At 40.1% G+C, this 25,290-nt stretch overlaps 1 long non-coding RNA gene across 2 annotated transcripts in view; it reads right to left on the bottom strand.

The window, feature by feature from the left end:
• Positions 1-1,781: 1,781 nt before the first annotated feature.
• Positions 1,782-25,290, bottom strand: part of LOC122464247 — a 31,119-nt gene continuing 7,610 nt past the window's right edge. For both annotated transcript variants that reach the window (XR_006288191.1, XR_006288190.1), the window contains 2 exons: positions 25,071-25,202; positions 1,782-1,869 (listed from right to left, as the gene is read on the bottom strand). This is a non-coding gene — a long non-coding RNA (uncharacterized LOC122464247). The remainder of the gene's footprint in view (positions 1,870-25,070; positions 25,203-25,290) is intronic.

Here is a 25,290-nt window from a genome sequence, read left to right as displayed (position 1 = left end):
TGACATTGTCAAAAATATATGAAACGTATACTGCTTATGTTTAAAATAGTTTTCAAAATTCAATTAAGCATGAAAGTTAAATGTTAAAATTTACAGATTCTTAGTTTAAGCACTGTTAAATCCAGCTAAAAAATTGGGACCATCAATTTCCATGTCATTTTATATCTAAAACATTATATTATATTTCATGTTCTGATGTTCTGAAGAATTCAAATTTTTGATTCATGAATCCTTCAATATCTTTATCCAAGCTATTTTGGACATTAATTTAAAAATCTATTTTCCATGCTGGTATAAAATGTTATATTAATTCAAAAAAAATTAACTCCAAGCTATAAATTGCCATATAGAGTAAGTACCATATGCAGTAAGTATTCTCCACATCAATTTGAAATATATTTATTAACCTTTGGTATTTTTCTAGATCATATGTAGCTGAAACAACATTGTGTGACTAGAGATGGGAAAACTTACAAAAAAAGAAATCAGGGCCAACTCCTTGGCCCAGGCTAAATTCCTTCTGTATAATCCCAGTGGCAAAGTGGGTGGCATTCAGAGTTTCCTGAAAGAGACAGTTGGGAACTGCCCTGTCATAAGGAATCTCCTACTGGAGTATATGCCAACTCTACGTCACTCACTCCCACCACCATGTCTGGATAGGGGGCAAGTTCAAACTTGAGATTTCCTAATCAGAAAAGGGGAGGAGCAGTTCAGCTTCCATCCAGTAGCCCTAATGTATAGTAAATAATGCATACAATGCCATGTAAGAAAGCTTGTCCTTTGCTCAATTCCTCAACTCCTGTGATCCTATATTTTTTGAGGAAGAAAAGACACAATTTGGCCTCATGTATATGTTATTTCTCTGTCAGTGCAGTTGTGCTTTGCATCTGTTTTCCTCTTCAATAATATCATCCTTATAAAAAAGTTAGTTGACCTTGACCTGTTTTATTACTATTACTCATTCTTTGTATTGTAGAAGCAACTACCAGCCAGGGCCCCATTGTCCTAGGCAATGCACAAACATATAACAAAGAAACAGTTCCTGCCCCAAAGAGCTTGCAATGCAAGTATGAGGTAACTACAACACAGATGAGGGGAGCACCAGGATACAATGCACATGATACCAGTCAGCAGGACAAGCAATTGTCATTGTACACCAGCTGCCTTTTTGGTATCTTTAGTTCAAGCACTCCTCTCTCACATCTTAGGTCTTTTCTTAAAAGTGGATTCCTTTCTCATCATAGTAATATAAGCATGGCTGAATTTGCTTCTTAAAATTTCTGTACACACACACACACACACACACATTAAATGTCTGTTCAAGTAACATTTCACTACTTTACATTTGCTTGCTCAGGAATTATTTGATTTATAACTTTATCAGCATGAATATCTGTCCTGTGAACTGTAAAAGGCATCATACCATTCCAGTCCTACATTTCTATGATACTATGGCTGTTTAATTATCTTCTCTCTTGAATTGATGGTAGATTTGTAACATTGTTAGTTTAATCAAATCAGCATTGTAAAGAAGATGTACAAAGTCCATGTACAGGATGTTGGACTCTGACCCCAAACTGCAAATTGTGTTAAAGGGAATTTGTTAACATAGTTTGACACATTGCCAGTTTACAATAAGGAAAAGAAAACTCACCTTACATGCTCTTGCCTACGTTTCTAACATTCTGCAGGCATCAGGCACGAGCTGAGAGAAAAGTGATCTGCCACTTTCTCAACATTTAAGAATTGCAGTCTTAGTGGTTAGCAGTGGGTCAGTGAAACTACAGTGTAAGCTCTTCGGGGGTAATAATCATACTTTCTTTCATGTTTGTACAGAAGCTGCCACATAGTGGATGCTACTGGAACCACCTAAATAATAGTAAAATAATACTGCTCAGTCTCATGTGAGCATCATATTCTGCAATGATTAATTACAAGATTGGTCTATTTTATTCATTATTATCATTGTCTCTTTTTCTGACACCAATGTCACCCCATGCTTAGTGGTAGCAGATGTCATGGATCTTGGAGGTCCACTGGAGGAGAAATCAATGACACAGAATTTGAGTGTATTTTAAGTGTAACATGCTGTATTTACACATACACCAGTCCTGGAACAGAGCCGGTCAAATCGCATGCAGGGCAATCCCATCTTCCAGGAACCTCAACCCAGTACCTATACCATCTTCCCAGGGAGTAACTCCACCTCAAGAATTGACTCTAACAAAAGACTGAGCCAAAGAGTAAACTCTCTAGCTGCACACAGAGTTCCCTCTGTACAAAACCTTGCATATCCCCAATATTAACAACACAGCGTGCCTTCCCAAAAGTCAAAACTTGCTTGCATACTAAGAAAAAGACTTGAAAGATGATGTGTAACAGTGCCACTTGGTGACGTCTGCCCCAGTATTATTATTATTATGTGTATGATGATAGTGCCTCAAAGCACAGCTGAGATCCGGACCCCATTGTACTACATACTTCAAACAAATAGTAAGAGAATGGCCTTGCTCTGAAGAGCCTACATTCAAAATAGACAAGTCACACAAAATATGTCAGGAGAAAGAGAGGCCCAGAGAGAAGCAACCAACCAAGGTAATAAACAGCAGGTCAGTGAGAGCAGAGAGTAACACTCAGATAAACTGAATCCAAGATCAGGCTCTATCCATTGGACCAATTTTTATGTTTATGATAGGGCTATATCCAAATTTCAATATTTGTACATTTTCATCCTCTATCACTTTAAAGCAAAATGGAGTGCCCTTTGCATTGCAAACCTGAATCCAGTTTACTTTGTACCATGGATTTATGCCTGTGATTGACATAGTAATTAAGGTTTGCTACCAGAAAGGTGCCGAGTGCAATATTTGAGCCAGATAAAAAGAGTTTAATTAGAAAATATGCATAGGATTTGTGTTACCGTGTTTTAGAGGTAGGTGTTCCCTGAGATTCTGCATAAACACGTAGGCAGTGGGAGTGCTTCTTAAAATACAAAAATCTCATCATGCAGATAGGGGGGACTTTGTCAGCAGTGGCACTAGCCTCTTTAAAGAGGCTAGGGAGGGGCTGGAATAAGTAGTGGCAAGCTCCACCTGAGGGGAAACAGATGCAAAAGGTGCGACAACAACTATGCCTTCCCTGGTCTACCATCGTAGGGGTATGCCTCTTCCCCAGGCCCAATGCAATATAGCTGGCCTCAGTTTCTCCTTTGCCTCTTCAACCAACTCAAATGGAGTATTTTTAATTAACTTCCTGTTACGTCTCTGTTTTATTAAATCATTCTGCTTCCATAACATAGAAAGTAGTTTGCTTGGTCCTCTTTGGTACCAACAGTCTCTTCTCTAATCAGCAGGGCTTCATAAGCAAACCCTCTACCCTTTAAGTCTTTGTAATTTTCTGCCTCTGGGTCACAAGGCTGGATTGCAGGTTCCTTCCCTCATTCTTGCCATCAGGCTGGTTCTTTCCACTTCCAACCCAGAATTTCCTGCTGAGAGAACCTCTGAACAGGTCTCTCCCCAACTTACTCTTCACCAGAAAACACCTGATCCTAGCAAGCTTGCTCCTCCTGACACTAGCTTTCCTGCTTCCTACAAGTTTCCTCACTATGAGAACAGGCAACTCCTATTACAGGAGATGCTGCCTTCAGGCAGCCATCGCACGCGTCCTGGTCACTCTACTCAGGTATAGGTCTGAGTCTGGAACCTTCATTTTTACAGGTCGAATTCAGTCTATAACATACTGGAATTTCTGAGACTTTCACATAAAAGAAAAAGCTATTACTTGGTTAATACCTTCGTAAGTGTTGCCACACAGTTACCACAGATATCTCCTGTTTCACTAGGGGGGAAACTGTAGTAATCACAGACACCGCTGTGTTGTAACCATGTGGCAAATGCTGCTTTTTGTTCTCTTTGAGGGTACAATACTTTCTTCACAAAGGGAAACAAAAACAGATGAAAATAGTTGTCTATGCAGGGAGAAGTCTGTTCTCTCTCCCTGGAGCAGGGTATCTTAAGTGTCAGTAAGCAGTGCTATTGCTCCAACAAGGACTGAGTGACATGGAAGTTTTATATATATTTTAAAGGACAATATTCATTTTACAGGGTAGCTGGACTCCACTGAAACACACTTTCAGCTTAAACCCTTTTAAAGAATCTATTTGTGGCCCTTCTGTTATTTTCTCAGAGCTTCACTAATAGCCAGGTCTCATGCTGTGCTTGCTTGAAGGGGCATGGGACCTTCATCCCAGTGGGTAGGTTTATCATGATCTAAAACACTGGATGCATGCTGTTCTTAGCAGACCATGAAATCCAATTAATTACATTGCATGCATCTATCTTGCTTGCTGAAATAGCACTTGGTGAACTGCCGATCTGCGGTTAAGATACCCTGCATCCTAACTATTTCTCTGGGCTTCGTATTTCCTCCACATCACAAGACACTGTGGTCCCTGCTTCTGGTTTCACTTCACAAATGGCAAGGAATTTTTTCCCTTATCAAAATAGAGCTCAGTTTCATCCTTCTCTCTGAATGGGTCTCCCACTAGGCCATAACTTCAAAAAGTAGAACTGACATTTGCCATATATTTACCCCAAGAACTACAGATAGACAAATTTTGGCTTCACCAAATACTAGTGGTAGAGAGTGTAGTGATATCTCAGTCCTCAATTCGAGTCCTGACTTTCACTATTTCAGATGTCCCAACTCTTGATAGAGTAGCAGGAAGAGTTTTTGTTTGCTGGCACTTGGATTGTATTTGTTATTGATTTTTTCCCAACTGATACCACAGATGCTCCTCCCACTTCATCTGCTCCTTTGTTCCCCAGGGACCCTGAAAAATCACACAGGTGATGTGTTCCAACAGAAATTAGATCGTTTGCTTGTTCATTCATTCTCACTTTTGGCTACTAAGTTATTTTTGCAATTTACACATTCAGCAGCTAATGTGTTTACCTCAGACAACCAAACACATTGCAATTTCTTCCTTGTTCAAATGTCAGCCTCCTATAAGCTGGAGTTAATTTCATCATCCCATGCATTTCTCTCTTACAAAAATATGACAAACAGCATTCAACCATAACTGCCTGTAATGGTGTTTTTGATGAAAAATGATGTTATTTGAACGTTTAAGTCCTCAGTGTTAAATTGTTTGGTTATTTTTGTAAAATGTATTAATTTCTATCACACACATTGATTTTCTAGGCTAAAAGTGCTCTGAAAGCTCTTCAAAAATAACCTGATGTTATAAAATAATAGTGAGAGCCAAATTCCAAACCATAAAGCTTTTTTGTAGGCCTTTTGGTGGACCCATTGTTTCCTTCATCAAGAGTATATTTATGTCTGTAGCTTACACAATGAACCAGAAACTGCACAGCTGGTTGGCAACTCAAAGCTGCCAGACATTAGCACTATCTTTGTTACTGCTGTATTTTTTTTTATGAATAATGGGTATAGATTTACCTCGTGTCATATAAATGGGCAGTCACCTACAGTTAAGGAAAGAATGTACACAAATGAAGGCAAAATGTACTGGCATTAAGCCACCTTTTGTATACATATGATCCTGGGGCCAGCAGCTGCTGGACAAGTTGCCAGTGCAATAAAGGGCATTTAAAGGCTGCTGTATCTCATAATGTCTGCTGACAGCCTACAGGGGGCATTATGGCATCTGAGGCTTGGCTAAGATATCTTTTCCCCATCCCTGTCACTCATGTGGGATGGTGGAAGGGGTATAGCACAGAAGCTGCTATTCCACTAAAGGATTCTGCCTTGCAAAGTATTATTAATTTTGACTCTAACTCTAACCTCTAATATTATAATAGTCTAATTATTCTTGCATACAGGCAAGGTTGGCTTGAGACATCAAGTGGTCTGGAAATGAAGGGTTTTAAGTATCCTCAGAATTCCTCAATTCTTCCACAATAACACCTCTATGACTTCATCATGGAGGACTTCATCATACCTTCTCTCTCTTCGTTACAGTTACACTCAATCAGCCAACAAACAATATCATATGTCTGATTTGCCCTCCAGTTGCCCTAGCTTCACACCAGTGTAACTCCAATACTATCAGTGGAGTTACTCTTGATGTACAATGACGCAAATGAGAAGAGACTCAGACTCCATGTGACTAATGTGGCCACGCACACAATGCACAATAATCAGTTACCAGGGTAAGAGGATGCTGAGAAAATAATATGTATAACTATAACATTCCCTTTCTTCTTGCACCTTAGCTTATCTCTTTGTTGAAGCACAGGTCAGAGTTCTGTCTTGTCAGAAAACATTACCCAGAGTTAGGGTGGTGAATGGGCTTGTCGTCAATGGAATGCCTGAAGGTGAGTCTCGAAGAGTGGGACCCACAGAAAGACACAGATGCTGCAGTCTGCTCCTCCCAGCCTAGAGATGGAGGTAACTAGGCTGAATGGATCTTACTAAAGCTTGCAAGGAAAGTTTAAGGTGTGGGTCAGGAAAATTATACTTACAGACCTTTTATGTTTTATTTAATTTGCTCTGTGTGTTTTGTACCTTTGAGTGAAGAAATAAATAATGCTGTGCTTTGAAGAAGCTGTTTCTGTCACTCTTATTCTGTCACAGGCTCCCAGGGGGAAGGGCTTGCAGATGCCAAACCCAGTTGGGCCTGTCAGGTTAACATGCTTGGTAAACGGGGGACTACCACCCAGAGATCAAGACTAGGAGTGGCTGAACTACATGATTCCACCCTTCAGAGAAGGGAAGAAAGCAAGGCCTGTCATCTGCAGGGTACACTTGGGAGGGACAAAAAGGAGTCCAAAGCACCCTGTAACCGTGCATTATGCTTACCACTAATAAATAGCAAGGAACAAAAATATTATGCTGAAGCATTGTGTATGTGAGGAGGATAGAGAAACCCAAGGGAGTCTTTTTTTTAGTTGATATTTTTATTTCATAAAATACTTAGGCTTGTTTTCGTGTTACACAAACAAACGCACACACACACATCTTATGGCACCCTCTATCTACCACTAATTTCCATTTCCCTTTCTACTAGAAATGGATTCAAGCCTCAAAATTTGGATCCATTTCTGAATTTCCCACTGAGTTTGGAGTTGTTTGTTTTTGTCTGCTCTTTGCAATAACCACGGAATCTACCTCCCTCTATTCCACCAGAAGATTCCATGGTACTGCTGACATTACAAAGTGGCCAGTGTTAGATTTTTAATGGCACCTAGTGTCTCTTTATTCAGAATATGCTTTTTTTGGTCTGTCTGAGCTCTATATGACCCCTATCTTGCCATAGTGTCATCTGGGCACCTCTCAGGTATTAAAAACAGAATTAAGAGTAGGAAGCTCTCCCTTCCCTGACTGTAGAAGAAATACAATTTTTGTATTGTTTGCCTGTTTATGTTTAAGTGAGTGGGTGTTTTCCACATGTGCCCGTGTGGAGAGATTATTGAGGGAAAGCTAAAAAGAAGAGAAGAATTTTGCATTTAGTTCTGACAACGGTTAGTTTCATGGTTGGTACCTGTACCATGTGCTGGGTAACAACATGAGAGAGAATGTTTCTAAAACTAAACTGGCTCTTTATTAAGAGAATTATTTACAGAGATGGTGTAACTTTAGGTAGCATTCAAACAAAATGCATGCTGACTGAATTCTTGGTGCCTCCTCCAAACTCCTCCCTCCTACAACCTGTGTTGCTCCCTCCAACTTGCTAAATCTTGCCTTTTAATAAATTTTGTTGTAGTTATGTCTTTTGTGCCAATATTTGCTGACTTGCTGGACCCAGAGGTTACTAGTACATAGCCCACCCAGGGGACATGATCTTCCTTGCCAGCTTATTGTGGCCTTTTAGTCTCTTAAGTGTGATGGTCTTCGACGCAATCTCCCACTTCAGATTTGTGTTATTTGCTATTGGTGGGGGACTTGCTTCCACTCTGTTCCTGCCTTTATTCTATTTTGTGGTGTCCAGCTGGAGTCAGGATATTTCATTTCTGCAGACTCTTCCACATCAGGCTGGCTAATGGTTGAGGCTCCTCAATGTCCTCCTTGTCCTGGACTTGGCTTCATCTGCCCAGGTACGTCTGTCTACTGCTCTTCACAGTTGGCTTTGGTTTCATAGCTACTGCTGTCCTGTAATTACCTCATATGCCTGGTATTCCACTTCATCATATATGGTTGCTTTGTCTGGCTATTTGATGGTGTCATGGGGTGATCCCCTGAGAGTCTTTTCCAGTCCCAGTAAATGACCACAATGCCATGTGTGCTTAACCACCACCATGCTTTATTCTATCCCTTTGACAGGACACAGTCAGTAGCCAATGCTTCTGGGGAAGGATATGGTATTAGCAGCAGTCAGTCGTGCCTTCATTCAGGCTCCCTACTCTCCTTTCTAGCATTTCCTTCCTGTCTGCTTATATAATCCCAGCTGCTGGGGTCCCCCCCCACAATCAACCCCTCAGCTTTGTCTCTGCTAAGTTAATTGGCACCTTCTTTCAGACAGGTTCCAATGTATACTGGTGGGGATTTGAGTGACAGCTTGCTGTCTCAACTCCTTACCCAGCACACTCTGTTACAGATGGTTGGACCCAGACTTGCTCACCTGTGTATCTTGGCCTCAGGCCCTTGGCTCTTTTGACATAGCAGGTTGCATGCCTAGCTTGGCATTCTCTTAATTGCTTCTGTGTCCTTTCTGTCATTCTTCCGCTGGGCAGCATGGAAAGCTGAGTGTTGGTTCTCCAGCCCATCAGTCCCTGTGTTGGGCTACTACTGAGTCCCTGAGAGGGTATACTGTGATGATTCAACATTGCTGAGTAGGGATCCATTTTTCATGAAGGTTGCTACAGTGGTCATTCTTATCTGATGTGAGAGCTAGTTCCATATTCTCTGGTCAGGAGCTGTGAATGTTGTATCTCTTGGACTCAAGTGACTCCCCCAACATTTAACAGTTTCACCATTTCAGTGGGATACAGCTGCTGGAGAAGTACCTGGTTTTGGAGGGGTGATCACTCTCAGACATCTAGAGACAATCCTATAGGCCCCTTGAATTGAGTTCTGTAATCTATGGACAACCGGCTGTAGAGGGTAGAACCCTGGAGTGATGGGGGGAGGGATAGCTCAGTGGTTTGAGCTTTGGCCTGCTAAACCCAGGGTTGTGAGTTCAATGCTTGAGGGGGCCATTTAGGGATATGGGGCAAAAATTGGGGATTGGCCCTGCTTTGAGCAGGGGGTTGGACTAGATGACCTCCTGAGGTCCCTTCCAACCCTGATATTCTATGATTCTATGTGTACACAGTGATCTGTGTTGCTAGGCAGGCTAGCTGCTGAATTTTATACCAGCTGGAGCTTTTCTCAGGGTGTGTGGCTTTAGTTCTAGATATAGTTAGTTGCAATAAAAGAAGACTTCAGGTCACAAATGGTTGGCATGTGATAGGATGACGTGCAATCTTCACACTAATTAAAGTTGGTGTTTATTGCTGCCATGGATATTTGGGTATCCAGTTGTATTGAGAAGCCCACAAAAAAGGACCCTAGGGCCTAGGCTATGTGTAAGCAGGGGAATAGTCCCGCTATTGTGGGGAACTTTCCTGGTTTTTGCACTACCCCAGTTAAGTGGGCTAGCAAAAGGATCTGAGTCCTCGCTCCCAATTCCTTTACCCAGTGGCCTCCCTACCCTTGAGGACTCCCCTTCCATTCTCCTGTCCGGCAGAGTCCTTGTAACCCCAACAAGGCTGGGCCCAGGATTCCTGGGGGGCTCGAACCCCAACTCTGCTGTGGTCACCTAGGACAGGGGCTCGGGTGTCCCCACTCCGGGGTACTCTCTCTGCCCTGGGCACTTCTCTGACCCACTGACCATTACATACAAGTTAAAGCAAATGCAAGTTATTTAATCAACAATTAATTTTAAAAAGAATAAGGAAAAATGGGAAAGGTTAAAGGAAACACATCAGCCCGCTCTGTGCCAGGGAACATCACAAACAGTGTCTCTGGAATGTCCGGGCAGTTCACAGTCTGTTCCTTGTAAGTCCCAGGCCCCCTTCTCAGGCCCTGGCTGTGCTGCAGGGATGCTGTGAGTTGGTTGGACACTTGCTCTGGTGGTGGCCACACACTCTCAGGCTCTAAGTGGTAGGACCCTTCTTCCCAGTGTCGCCCCCGCCCTGTCAGGGTTATGATCCAAGCCTGGCCTGCAGAGCCTCTTGGCTGAGGCATCTCCCTGTGCTGGGCCCGCTGCCCAGGGTCCCCCTCACTCTCCCCAGCAGCTCACCGCACGCAGCTCCGGACTGCTCCAGCCCCGGCTCCACCACTCTGTCTCTGCACTGCTGCTGCTGCTCTGCCTCTAGCTCCCTGGGCTGCTTCTTTGGCCCCTCTGGCTCTGGTTGGTGCAGCTCTGCTCACAGGCCAGGTCTGCTCCGCAGGCTGCTTCTGTGACTCTGCTCCCAGCACTGACCTGCTTCCTGGGCTGCTTTTCTGGCCCCTCTGGCTCTGGTTCCTGCAGCTCTGCTCCCAGGACAGGGTCTGCTCTCGCTGGGCTGCTTTTCTGGTCCCTCTGGATCTGGCACAGCTCTGCTCCGCAGCTCAGCTTGGGCCCGTGCCTTCTCCTTAGCTCGGCCCCACTCTGTCTGACCCAGGCAAATCCAGCTCACACGGAGGACTGGACCTCCCTGGTCTCCTGACTCCCTGATTAGCCTACTCGCCCTGTCATTCAGGCTGACCTGGAGCATTGGCCTCTCCCCATTGTTCCTGGGGACTGTCAGTCTCAGGGTCCTGATTCCCCATCAACCCTTCCCCCTTTTAGTACTGGGAGCTAGCAACTAAAACACCCCCACTGAATGTTAGTAAGGGGGCAACAGTCCCCTTACATATGGATCAATTTAATCTAAAAGCAGATGCCCTCAATAGTGGGGGATGTTAGAGAGGAAGCAAATTCTTTGAAGCACTTCTTTTCCTACTCGCATTACCTTACTCTTTCCTGTGTTCAGCTTAGCCAATTGTTTTTTATGCAGGTGCTGCATTCAACTAGACACTGAGAAATATAGGAGTGGTGTCCTTCTTGTTTCCCATAAAGGAGATGTAGAACTGGTTCCATCTGTGTACTGCATTGGCACTTCAACCTTTGTTGTCTTCTCAGAAAAGTTTCAAATGGAGATTGAGCAATACAAAGAAGAGAAATAAGCAGAAGAGAGGTATACAGGTGGAGGAGCAGTTGCCTGTAACAACTGTCTGGGTTCTGGGAGGAAAGACCTATTTCAGGTCATTTTAGTTCACTGCAGTGCTTTCCTGAAGGCAGAACAAGAGCATTTGGTGCTCATTTATGTGTCCTAAGCCCTACAGTGAGGTCAAGAAGATGTGCTTTTTGAGTTATTTTTTTAAGTTGCTTGAAAAAAGGTTTAGCATTAGGCACTGACAAATTTAAATCTGACACACTTTACATTGAGTTTCCATTTATAAAGTGTTTATAATGATTAATTGATGTTGTAAGCAAGTTACAGACATGATACTGTATTGTATACATGTATTGTAGACAGTGATAAGCAAATCCATAGAAGATGCTGTAAATTGTATCAGCCATGGTAATAAGCAACCTTTTAACCTGTTGGATGCTATAATAACCAATAATTATTAAACATTTATTAAAAACATCCATTAATCATGCATTAATACTTTAAAACCTATGTATAAGCACTGCCTACATAAGAGTGTCACCAGTTTATTATTAATAAAAATACTATATTAGAAAAATAATGAACTGAACAGACTTTAGAAATCCCATCTGGTTCAATTATTTAATGAGATGATAAAAATGGGTCACTAGGTTTGTTTAAACACTATAGGAAAACAGTTTCAGACACTGGCAAAATTTGCTTCCGTTTTGTCATTGACCCCCCAAAAATCTACTTATATTTCTCATGTTGCTTTGATATCAAATCAGTGGCTATTGATATTCTCCTTTTTTTAAAAAAGGGAGAGAGAACATTCTTTAAAACATTTTGTTACATTTTTATTATTTAATCTAATGGTCACTGGATTTTGAAACTTATAAGACAATTTGTTGATAAATTATTTCACAGTTGTGAAGTACTTATTATGCTTTCAAAATTTAGCACATATGATCAGCTGTTTATGGCAGTAATCCCCAAAATCAAGCAAACTGATGCTGAAATCACGCTGATTATCCATTCTGTTATCAATTTAAATTAGGGCTGTCAATTAACCATAGTTAACTCATGCGATTAACTCAAAAAAATTAATTGCAATTAAAAAAATTAATCGGAATTAATCTCTCTGTTAAACAATAGAATACCAATTGAAATTTATTAAATATTTTTGGATGTTTTTCTACATTTTCAAATATATTGATTTCCATAATGAGACAGAATACAAAGTGTACAGTGCTCACTTTGTATCATTATTTTTATAACAAATACTTGCACTGTAAAAATGATAAACAAAAGAAATAGTATTTTTCAATTCACCTCATACAAATACTGTAGTACAATCTTTACCATGAAAGTTTAACTTACAAATGTAGATTTTTTGTCACATAACTGCACTCAAAAACAAAACAATGTAAAACTTTAGAGCTACAAGTCCACTCAGTCCTACTTCTTGTTCAGCTAATTGCTAAGACAAACAAGTTTGTTTACACTTAAGGGAGATACTGCTGCCTGCTTCTTATTTATGTCACCTGAAAGTGAAAACAGGCATTCTCGTGGCACTTTTGTTGCTGGCGTTGCAAGGTATTTGTATGTTAGATATGCTAAACATTCATATGCCCCTTCATGCTTCAGCCACCATTCTGGAGAACATGATTCTATGCTGATGATGTTCGTTAAAAAAATAAATGTATTAATTAAATTTGTGACTGAACTCCTTGGGGGAGAATTGTATGTCTCCTGCTCTATTTTACCCACATTCTGCCATACATTTCATGTTATAGCAGTCTCGGATGATGACCCAGCACATGTTGTGTGATTTTTGAACACTGTCACTGAAGATTTGACAAAATGCGAAGAAGGTACCAATGTGAAATTTCTAAAAATAGCTTCAGCACTCCACCCAAGGTTTAAGAATCTGAAGTGCCGTCCAAAATCTGAGAGGGACGAGGTGTGGAGCATGCTTTCAGAAATCTTAAAAGAGCAACACTCCGATGAGGAAACTACAGAACCCTTAAATTCCCACAGGTGCTGCCTGAATTCTGGGTCCAAGCACACAGGAGTAAAAATGGGTTATGCACTTTTTTATTCCCTCCCTGGAGAAGGTGGGTGGGGAGTGACTCAAACATAAGAACAAAAGAATGGCCATACTGTTTCAGATCAATCTTCCATCCATCCCAGTCATAGGTGCCAACGGAAAAAAAATTGTGGGTGCTGAGTACCCACTGGCAGCCCCCCTATCAGCACCTCTCCCCTCCCTCCCAGCGCCTCCCACCCTCCATGAATCAGCTGTTCCCTGGTATGCAGGAGGCGCTGCGGGTAGGGGAAAGAAGAGAGGGTGAGGCGTTCTCAGGGGGTGGAGTGGGGTTGGGAAGAGGCGGGCTGTGGTGGGGCGGGGGCAGGAAGAGGCAGTTTGGGGTAGGGCATTGGGGGAAGGGGTGGAGTGTGGGCGGGGCCTGGGGTAGAGCCGGGGGAAGCACCTCCTGCCATATTAGAAAGTCAGCACCTGTGAGCCCAGTACCGTGTCTTCCAACAGTGTCTGGTGCCAGATACTTCAGAGGGAATGAAGAGAACAGGGCACTTAATAACTGGGGATGGATCACGGAGTCAGTCCTAGCTTCTGGCCATCAGAGGTTTAGGGACACCCAGAGAATGTGGCTGTATCCCTCACTACCTTAGCTAACAGCCATTGATGGAGCTATCCTCCATGAATTTATCTAATTTTTAACCCAGTTATGCTTTTGCCCTTCACAACAGCCTCTGGCAACTAATTCCACAGGTTGCTTGTGCATTATGTGAAGAAGTACTTCCTTTTATTTATTTTAAACCGGATACCTATTCATTTCATTGGGTGACCCCTGGATCTTGGGTTATGAAAAAGGGTAAATAACACTTCCTTATTCACTTTGTGCACACTTTTCATGATTTTAGAGACTTTTACAATATCCCCACTTATTACTTCCTTTATAAAAATGAACAGTCCCAGTCTTTTTAATCTCTCCTCATATGGAAGCTTTCCCAAACCCCTAATCATTTTTGTTGCCCTTCTCTGGGCATTTTCTAATTCTAATATTTCATTTTTCAGATGGGGCAACCAGAATTGCACACAGTATTCAAGATGTAGGTGAACCATTGATTTATATAGTAGCAATATGATATTTATCTTATTTTCTATTCCTTTTCTAATGGAACGGTTCCTAATATTCTGGTAGCTTTTTTGACTATCGATGTTCATTGAGCAGCAGATCTTTTCAGAGAACAATCACCACTCAAGAAAGTGATCTTGAAATAACAGCTAATTTAGATCCCATCATTTTTAATGGATAGTTGGGGTTAGGTGTATTAATGTGCATTACTTTGAATTTATCAACACTGAATTTCATCTGACACTTCCTTTACCACTCATCCAATTTTGTAAGATCCTGTTATAACTCTTTGCAGTCTGCACTGGACTTAACTATCTTGAGTAATTTTTTATCATATGCAAACTTTACAACATCACTGTTTACCCCTTTTTTCCTGATCATTTTAAAATATGCTGAACAGCACTGTTCCCAATACACATCCTTGGAGGAGCCCACTGTTTACCTCTCTCCATTGTGAAAACTGACCATTTCTTCCTACCTTTTTTTTCTTGTCTTTTTAACCAGTTACTGATCCATGAGAGGACCTTCTCTCTTATCCATGACTGCTTACTTTGCTTAAGAGCCTTTGGTGAGGGACTTTGTCAAAGGCTTTCTGAAAGTACAAGTACACTATATCCACTGGATCACCCTTGTCCATGTGTTTGTTGATCCCCTCAAAGAATTCTAATAGATTGGTGAGGCCTGATTTCCCTTTACAGAAGCCAAGTTGACTCTTCCCCAACAAATCATATGCATCTATGTGTCTGATAATTCTGTTCTTTACTATAGTCTCAACCAATTTTCCCAGTAATGCAGTTAGGCTTAGTAGGCTGTAATTGTCAGGATTTCCTCTGGAGCTTTTTTAAAAAAAATCAAGAATCTGGTACAGAGGCTGATTTAAGAAATAGGTTATTTACTACAGTTAGGAGTTCTGCAATTTCATATTTGAGTTCCTTCAGAACTCTTGGGAGAATACCATCTGGTCCTGATGACTTATTAATTTATTCCAATACCTCCTGTATCAACACCTCACTCTGTGACAGTTACTCAGATTTGTCTTCCTGCTTCTGATGTACTTAAACATTTTTTTGCTGTTAGATTTTGTGTCTGGTACTAATTGCTCTTCAAATACTTTCTTGTCCTGCTTAATTATATTTTTACGCTTGACTTGCTGGAGTTTGTTTCCGTTTTCCTCAGTAAGATTTTACTTTCAATTTTTAAAGGATGCCTTTTTGACTCTAACCATCTCTTTTACTCAATTGGTGGCATTTTTTTGGTCCTTTTACGGATTTTTTTTTTTAATTTATTATCTTGACTCCACCTCTCCTACTCCCTGGCCACCAGAGTTTGTGGGAGAGAGAGCATGTTAGTAGTAATTTATTACTGGTATTGGCCTGGAGTATATTACATCCCTCAGGAGGTAGTAGGGAAGAAATTGTGATTGTCAGCATCACATTTCCATTCCTGGGATGCTCCTGCACAACTATTCATTACTGCTTTCTGTGGGCCTTGTTCTTTTGTCTATATCATTAAAATCTACTTGTGACCACAGTTACCAACTTTCACATGGTAAATAAGCACCCCGACTTTCACAATAAGCCAAAAATCAAGCTAATCCCATTTCAAAACAAGGCCAAAACAAGCCAATCCCTAAGAACCCCAACACTCTACGTGACTAGATCCCCCAGCATGCAGTCTGGGACTGTGGTGGGCCCGCTGTGCACCCCTGACTCTTTCCCCCCCTTGCCCCTGCTTCCACTCCTCCCTTGCCCCTGCTTGCCAGGAGCCAATCAAAAAAAGAAGCTACAAGCTACAAGCCAAAAACTAGCCAACAAGCAACTCATAATCCAGTTAAGCCAAAACAAGCCCAATTTCTGCATTTTTTCCCCATGGGTTTGGCATGTCTGCTTGTGACCCAACCCACATAGTTTTCAGACCAAACCAAGGTTTGCAAGACTTCTGTACAGAAGGGAGAGCCCTGACCAGGGAAATTAATGTTAACCATGAGTCTTATTGCAAAATTCTGTTCAGTTTCTCAAATGAGAATTTCTGTGCCCGGGTAATTCCCCCAAGCTTACCTTCTGTTGTATTCAACACAAGCTAGTAGAGAATCAAGCTCTTAGTGTTTCACTGGAACATAATCTTGAATATTTTAAAGTTTAGGTATGTTGAAATGTATCATTTGAATAAAATGTGTAATGTTGACATTTTTAATGGCTACCTGCAAATAAATGTAATACAGTTTTTATGGGTTTTTCAGTATAATAATCTATGAAATTTCCACTCAAACATTAGCTGGATTGGACTTTGTTCTTTATTTCAGTGCATAAGTGACTCTACCTGAATAGAAAAGATTACAACTTTTGCTTTTGCATTAATCTATTGTATTAGTATCTTGTAAAATGTATTAAATGAAAAAAAAGAAAACCCATCTGAAGAAGCAGCTTGCTATTTTTATCAAAGGAGTGCCAGCTTTTCAAATCGCTGGAGACTGAAAAAAAGCATATACTGTGAATCAGAGAGAAAAGAGAAAAAAATAAAAATCCAAGCTATGGAAAAAGTTAGAATAAGAAATATTAAATTATTACCCTATATTATTTCACAACTGGGCTTGAATTGTGCCCTCAAACTCATTTTTGCAAAAGCAGGCTAATTTCTCATTCACCCCAGTACTTGCAGTATGAATTTACCTACATATTAAGCTGGGTTTCCCATCCAAACATAGGTTTTGTAGTGCAATTAGCTGTCCGGTGTTCACATATGTATGGGAGAAGTTCAGGTCCTGTTTGAAAATCTGGTTCTTAATCAAACCAATTTATCTTGTGCTACTTATTTTACTTTACTGTACAGGTATAGACAACATTTCTCCTGCTTTCTGTCAAATGCTTTAGGGGGGAAAAAGACTGAATGTTTGCTCTGTCTCCTTTTGTCTCTGATGACAATAGGCTTGCCCTAATACACCAAAAACCATGTGTTCAGAGTAACATAATGAACTTGTTCTGAATATGAAGATTGTCTATCTTTTTTCTGCAAATTGTGTTGATTCCTCCTGCCTGAAACTGCTGCATTTCCCATCTACTAGGTGTGAAGCTATGTAAGCACTGAAGCTTTTATTCTCACTCTCCCTTTCAAGATCCATGATGTCAATTGAATTCAATAATACTTTATTAGTATGACAAGCTATACAAGTGTTGCCGAAGTGTAAAAGAACAGACCTCTCAGGTGTCTCTCAAAGATAGATAAAATCTGTCCCATATTACAGCTTCTCATAATGTTTGAGGCTTTATTCTCCATGTCTGCTTAGCACTACTGTCCATTCCTGTTCCAGGGGAAGGTTGTGGACATGGAAAAGCAAACCTCCTAAATAAACGGTATTAAGCCTGCAACCTTTCAAAGAGGTTTACTCACAAGGGAAGGTTGATCCAGTTCTAAAACAAACACCTAAACATAAACAATTGCACAGACTTCTTAGGGAATATATTAACAATGAGGATTTTCTGACACTTTGTGCAGCAAAGTATAGACAACAAACAAGAGAAGAGTGCAGCAAATTAACAAAAGAGACCAGATGACTGTCCTGGTTCCAAAACGATTTTGCTATCGGATGTAACTAACTGTTGTATACACTTTAACTGGTATTTAGTATTAACATATTTGAGTATTTTTACTCATAGTTTCAGACAAGCAAACAATTTGAAGGTTATGGAGGGATAAATGGTTGGGACATTTTTATGATTTATATACCATGCAATGCATTTAAAAGGGCCAGATTTTCCTGGCTTTAACTGGACTCCCATTTTTGCAGACCCAAATAATTACAGGTTCAATTTTGTACCAGCTATTTAGGTTGCTGAGATGTCTAAGTTCTTGATTGTACCCACAAATCTAAGCTCCTTAACTGTAGGTGCAAAATTCAGCCCTTCATTTATACTCTGAAAAAATATGAGGCCAGTGACTAAAAAATATGGGCTAAACATACTGAACTATATTTAAAATATTCTGTCATACTCTATCCAAAATCTGTCAAGCAAGAGTGTCCAGTTTCATAGTTTTATCATATATGCTTTATAGCAACATTCATAAAACCAATAGTGCAAAGCTGGAAGAAGCATTATATTTTCTTCCTGCATCCCAGTTAAGTTTTTCCAGGATCTCACATCTCTACATTTTAATGCTGTTTTGTTCCTTTAATAAAATGATTTTTTACAGCATTTACAGTCAAAATTTTCAGATCTAATGTGTTTCTCTTTTTACATCTCACTTATGCAGGTTGTCCTGACCTTGACAGCTCGGTAGCACATTACTGAAATATTACAGCAATAATTCAGTGCGATTATGCTAAATATTACAGCAACATCCTGCAGTTTTGTGCTCTGAATATGGGAGGAATTCAGGTTTATTTACTTTAATGACTGGATAATGAGTCTGAGCTACACAGATCAAAGTGAACTGCTAAAACAGAGACTTAAGAGCAAAAACTAATAACAGACTCTAGCTTGAGGAAAGGGATCTATTCACTTTAGTGCAGTGAGAGTGTGAGTAAGTTCTGGGAAGAGACAAAGGACACGCCCCACCTATATTTTAAATAATGTAGGCAGACTATTACAATGTTGCCTTTCAACTCTATGGCAGCCCTCTGGAGTTTGCACTTCTTTTTATTAAAGCATTTAGAATCTTACACTGGTTTACTCTAGAGACTTATCAAGCCTGAAATTTTCTCTGTGGATGCAGACAGACACTACTTTAATTCTTAGAATGAATAATTTCCTACTGTAGCAACAGCATCATGCTAAATGCAGGCATTGTGGTCCTGAGACAACCCCTTGCCCATATATGGAAAATGGACGGATGGGGATGAAGTTGGGGAACATACATGACAATATGTTCAGTTTTACCTCATGGTAACATAACACTGGAAACCGATACTTTCCCAGGTGAATTAAAGTCATGGAAAAAGAAAAGGAGTACATGTGGCACCTTAGAGACTAACCAATTTATTTGAGCATAAGCTTTCGTGAGCAACAGCTCACTTCATCGGATGCATACTGTGGAAAATACAGAAGATGTTTTTATACACACAAACCATGAAAAAATGGGTGATTATCACTACAAAAGGTTTTCTCTCCCCTCACCCCACTCTCCTGCTGGTAATAGCTTATCTAAAGTGATCACTCTCCTTACAATGTGTATGATAATCAAGGTGGGCCATTTCCCGCACAAATCCAGGTTTTCTCCCCCCCCCCCGCAACATCTCCCCCAACAAACCCACTCTCCTGTTGGTAATAGCTTATCAAAACCTTTTGTAGTGATAATCACCCATTTTTTCATGGTTTGTGTGTATAAAAACATCTTCTGTATTTTCCACAGTATGCATCCGATGAAGTGAGCTGAAGCTCACGAAAGCTTATGCTCAAATAAATTGGTTAGTCTCTAAGGTGCCACAAGTACTCCTTTTCTTTTTGCAAATACAGACTAACACAGCTGTTACTCTGAAAAAAAGTCATGGAAGAATTTTAAAGGAATTGCAGTTTTAAGTATGGTCTCCCTTACAGTTCCATTTCAGCACTCCTCTAGGAAGATGAAGAATAGGAGTCATGTGAGTGGAAGATGATCCCATGAACAGGTGTTGTGAAGAAAGGGAATGGGTAGGCAAAGATTCCCTCTCCCCCTTCTCACCTCTGTAGGTCATTCTTAAAATATTGTTCCAGAGCCTGCCCGTTGCTTCATAGGATCTCATGCAGCAATTTCCACTGACTGCATGCTCTCAATAAAGTGAGCATATAAATCTGCACCATTCTGAAAGGAGCACTAGGAGGGTAGAGATTATGAAAGATGCACTGTGGGTTCTCCCCTCTATGCCCAACCACTTCAACTGGGAATGGAAAGGAGGAAGAGGTGGTGATGGAGAAGATGGAGTCACGTCACCCCTTATGAATGGGAAAAATCTCCCAGTCAAAATCCATAAAGCCACCAATTTATCCTCCTTCAAAATTCCTCCAAACTCACCTCTGCTGTATTTCATTCAGAAAACAGCAAGTGACAATGGCCTGGCAGGAGGCAAGCTGGGATTACTGCTCCCCACCAACTAGAGTTACACACATCCCATTATTTCTGTTATCCCATCTCTTCCACCCCTCTCCCTTTCCTTGTTTATTTGTCTCATCCTCCTATTATGGCCCTGGTCTGTTAGACTGTAAACTCCTTGGAGGAAGGGCTGTAATTTATCATGTATTTGTATAGCACCTCGCAAAACAGGGCACCAACCTAGTTGGCCTTTAAGCACTACTGCTATACAAATGTTAAATAACACAAATGGGTGCATTAAACCACATATGGATTTAAATGCTTCCATAATTTCTTTTTAAATTCAAAGATCTGTATTTTTTTCTGGATTCAAACATTCCGATGCAATACTAGAGACGAAGAGTATTGTACATGGGAATAAGAATGTGAAATGGACTGGAAACAAATCACCAGTCTAGTTTAGTTGCCCAATTTGAGTGAATTAGAGAATTTAAACTAACAGAATAATTTGTGAATTGCAAAATACTTTCAAAAATCCTCTCTCTTTAAATAATCTGTAGTAAATTGATATTAGCAACACATTTAAGGAAATATTCGCTATGTGTTTTATGTTTCTAGTATCAATTTGACTGTTTTTTCTTCTTACTAGTCAGTGCTATGAATAGAAAACAAAGTCTTGTTCTGAATTTAGCATCTTCTCAAGAAAGCACCAGTACAATTTAAACTGTTTTTGTCTACTGTATTCAGAGTAGTCATCAATATGAATCACTATTTCTGCTGTAGTAATATTTCTAGTATTTGTAAACCTTGTGAATATTTGTATCCAGAGCTTTATATATTCAAATTGGAGGAGGAACCCTGTGCTTTCTAATTTATCCCAATTTATAGCACCCAGTAAGCTGAAGATAGTATAATGGCTAATATACCAACACATAAAATACAGTTGAATGAAAAGTTTGAAAAGTACAGAATGCTTTGATATGTCACGTTATATATTTATGGATTAAAATTCTAATGCAGTGCCTAATTTTCATGATAAAAAAATTAATAGGAGCACGAAATGGCATAAAAATACCTTTTGCGTGATAAGCATTGCTCTAGAAAAAAATGGGAAAACTTATTTTCAGTACTCTGTCAAGATAGCAATCTCACAACCATTTATGTATTAAATTAAATAAAGGGGCTCCTTAGCTTTTATTTACAGCAGTGATCTGCAACTGTCTTCCTTTCCAAACAGTTTTAGGGTAGACACATTTATTATTTAAGGAAACTCCACAAGGAACATTTTTATAGCACGAGAACAGGAATAATACTATAACAATAAAGATCAAAGATTGATGCAATTGTGAGTACAAGTAATAGCTGCCTTGTGTGGCTGTTATCTCCTCAAGGGAATTCTTTAGAATGGCTTTCATTTTATAAAAAAAAGTATTTGTTTCAGTGCTACAGAGTATGTGGAGGGAACTATGGTAGTGTTATTTTTTCTCCCCCTACCAGCCACCCAAGAATATTTCTTTTAAAATTGACTTGACTGATTTCATGAACTTTGTGGTAGCTCTGGACTTCAAAGAAATCAGAATCACATAGTGGCCATTGAAAGTTTCTGGATTTAGAGGTATTTTGCCTGCTCAGCCTGTTTTTGAGCCAGTGGATGCGTGTGTCTCAGATATTGCTAATCTTGGATGTAAACTACATACAGATGTGAATGCCAGGGATTACATCATAGTGTCATGAAATGCTTGTTGGCCAACATTGTCTGGCCATTCTACAATGTAACTCTTTCTTGGAGGTAGTAGGCCAGATACTTCATTGAAGACAATATTGTTGTGGCAATTTACACCAGCTGAGGATCTGGTCCAAAATGTCTATCAATGATATATAAAAAAAACAAGGTGACAGATTTTAGTGTCAGTGGGACTTTGTGAGGGATACTAGGGTACCTGATAGCGTAAGCACAGCTCCAGTTTTCCCCAGCACAACTTGCCTTTGGATTTGCTCTGTCATGATATTACGGAAACATTACTCTGATTCTAATCCTGCTGAACTCAGTATTTATACTGCTGTTGACACTGGTGGTACAATAATGAGACCATGTTATGATAGAATTTTCTTAAAGAACAAATCTAAAAATGAAGCTGAAATGGTTTTGTAGCAGCTTGGAGATGTAGGGTTGAGGAGATACAGGGGTCTACTAGGACATCAAGCTTGTATGTTTGGGTGACAGGGACAACAGTGGAATGATCAGGAACAAAAGGAGAGAAATGAGAAGCTCTTCTTTTGCCATGTTGAGGTTGAGATGCATACTAGCTACTATACTAAAGAGGGTATCTAACCAACATCACTTAGCAATAGTACCATTGCAGATATGCACATTATTTTCTGAACTGACAAGTAATTCTGCATCATACTTTGTGCCATTCTGTAACCTACAGCAGTATTCAAGAAACAAATGCCTCCAATGAAACGATGGAGAATCTAAAACTAGACATTTCACACTGATGCTGCTTATTACTTCTACTCACATAGCTGTGAGATAAAGCAGAAGACATGGTATGTCACTGTTATACCACCTCTGATTTACAATGTCTGTATCTCCTGTAATTTATCCCAGAATCCTGTTAGTTTTCTTGACAGCTGTGCCTGTAGCTGTAGAAGGCTTTTCTAACCTTTCTGCAGAAATTCCCAAATCTCTTTCCTAGCAAAAATCTTGCTTCACTTTTCCCAGCTAAAAGACATTCCCTCTATTTAGTCATTTTCCAGGTTTACTCTTATACATTAGCATTAAATTACATTTACTTCTTGACAAGATTCAGCTTAATATCTTTATTTTTTAAGACTGAATTGAAAAAAGGGGTAAACAGCACTTTAACTAAAATTCACAGATTATACTAAATCAGGAGGTGTTGCAAGTATTAGTGAGACCTGAGAAACAATACAAAGGGGACAGAGGTATGAGATTCAACCTGAAAAGTGCAAACTAATACTTCAGGGGAAAAATAATTCTGAACACAAATATGCAACGGGAGGGAAACATTTGGAAAGATGTAATGCCAAAATATAGCTTGGGGCTGATAACATTTCAGAAAACTAGATATGAAGTTACAATGTGATACCATGACAAAAACAGCCAATGTAATCAACCTGCATGATATAACGGATCAGGGACGTGAAAGTCCCTCTTTTACTGCAAGTTAGGCTGCACCTAGAATACCGCACACAGTTCAGAGAGAACTGAGAGACGAGCAATAAAAATGATTAAAGAACTGGAGAGGCTGACTTATGAGAAAATATTACAAGAACTAAATAGCTCAGCCAAATGACAACTAAGGGGGATACAATAACCTTCTACAAGAATTTGAAGGGTGTAAATACTAAGCAAGGGGAAGAACTTTTTTCCTACTCTCCAAAAGACATAAGTAGAAAGAAAGAGGTAAAAGAGCGCAAAGGAACATTTAGGCTGAATATCATGGGAAAATATCCTGACATTGATATCTGTTGTGGACTGTGGAACTTATTTATTTAAAAGCCCCATAATAACCACAGCATCAGAAATCTACTAAAAAGGTGCAATGCATGAGAAATCCAAGGACAAGCAATGCAAATGAGCAGAAAACAGGCGTGAATACCAGACACCCAATGGAAATAAACATGTCAATTAGAATGTAAATTGGTACATCATGAGTATAAAGAGAACAAGGGTTCAGCAGCATCAGAATAATGCAGACAAGAAATAAGACAACAGAAATAAATAAATACATAAAACTCAATCATAGCAGCTGTTAAAGAAAAACAAAGGTAGATTTGCTTCAATCACTAAAGTCATCAACATCCATTCGGACCTTAGCTTCCCCCCATCACCTCTGTATACTATGACCCAATCACAAACCATGCTATGTATTGTGCTAAAATCACCTCACCCCTGTAACTGGAACGTGTCTCCAGCACTACTGTACATCCAGTTATTCTGGAGCATCTGCTGTCCTTAGCTTCCCACCAAGATACACTTGAATGGCATGCACTGAGTCCTCTGAGCTGTCCCATTCTCTGCACCGCTGATTTGAGCATCACCTCTCAATGGATGGTGCTACAGACTGGTGTCCCAGCCCCATGTTTATTATATACAATGTAATAAGACAAAAAGAAAAGGAGTACTTGTAAGGTGCCACAAGTACTCCTTTTCTTTTTGCGAATACAGACTAACACGGCTGTTACTCTGAAATGTAATAAGACAAAAATGTCAAAGGCTGGCATTGAGAGAACTGCCCGTGCACATGTTCCAGGTCCATGTGTGTCATCATCTCTGGCAGCTTAATGGTATCTCCATTCCCCTCCACACACTACATGGCTCCACTGGGGCTTAAAACAAATATGATTACTAGTTTTACATGCTTCTGACAAGAATTCCAAGGATAAGACCTTTTCCTGTTAGGAATATATTGCATATTGGCTGGTGTACAATTTCTTGTGGAATAAGTATCACATGCTGTTCTTGGACTTGAGGAAATTTATTAAGAACAATCTCAAAGCCTCAGGAATCTTTAGAGCAATAGTGCACAGCTCCTGTACTGTGACATTCCACATAGCTAGTGCCCCTAGGATTAGTTAGGGGTACCTCTGACACATCATCATCCCCATTTCACATCAGCCCACTTGATTCAGGGGTGGAAGCCATCTCACATGCAACTAAAGCTGGTCAAAAGTGTTCAAAATTAATATTTGGTGTCATTTTTAATTTTTGACACCAAGGCAGGGATTTCCAACCAGCTATACACCCATCACCATAGCTTACCTCAGGGCCTCTGTTCAAGATGAACCACCTAATTGATGTTTGGCACTCTCCTGCTGTTGCTCCACTATTTTCCTCCAGGATAGTTGGAGGACAATTCTGAAAGGTTGTCCTTTCCTGAGCATTGTGGATATCCTGAGGTTAGAAATATTGATATGCAGTATAAGCAATGTTGGAGTTTTCTTCAAGCTCTCTACTGGCCCATTTCAAAATTAGGGTTTTC

The sequence above is a fragment of the Chelonia mydas genome, chromosome 2, assembly GCF_015237465.2.
Source record: "Chelonia mydas isolate rCheMyd1 chromosome 2, rCheMyd1.pri.v2, whole genome shotgun sequence".
NCBI classification, from domain to species: Eukaryota; Metazoa; Chordata; order Testudines; family Cheloniidae; genus Chelonia; species Chelonia mydas.
The sequence above is the reverse complement of the archived record's forward strand: the minus strand, read 5'-3'. Positions and strand labels throughout refer to the sequence as shown.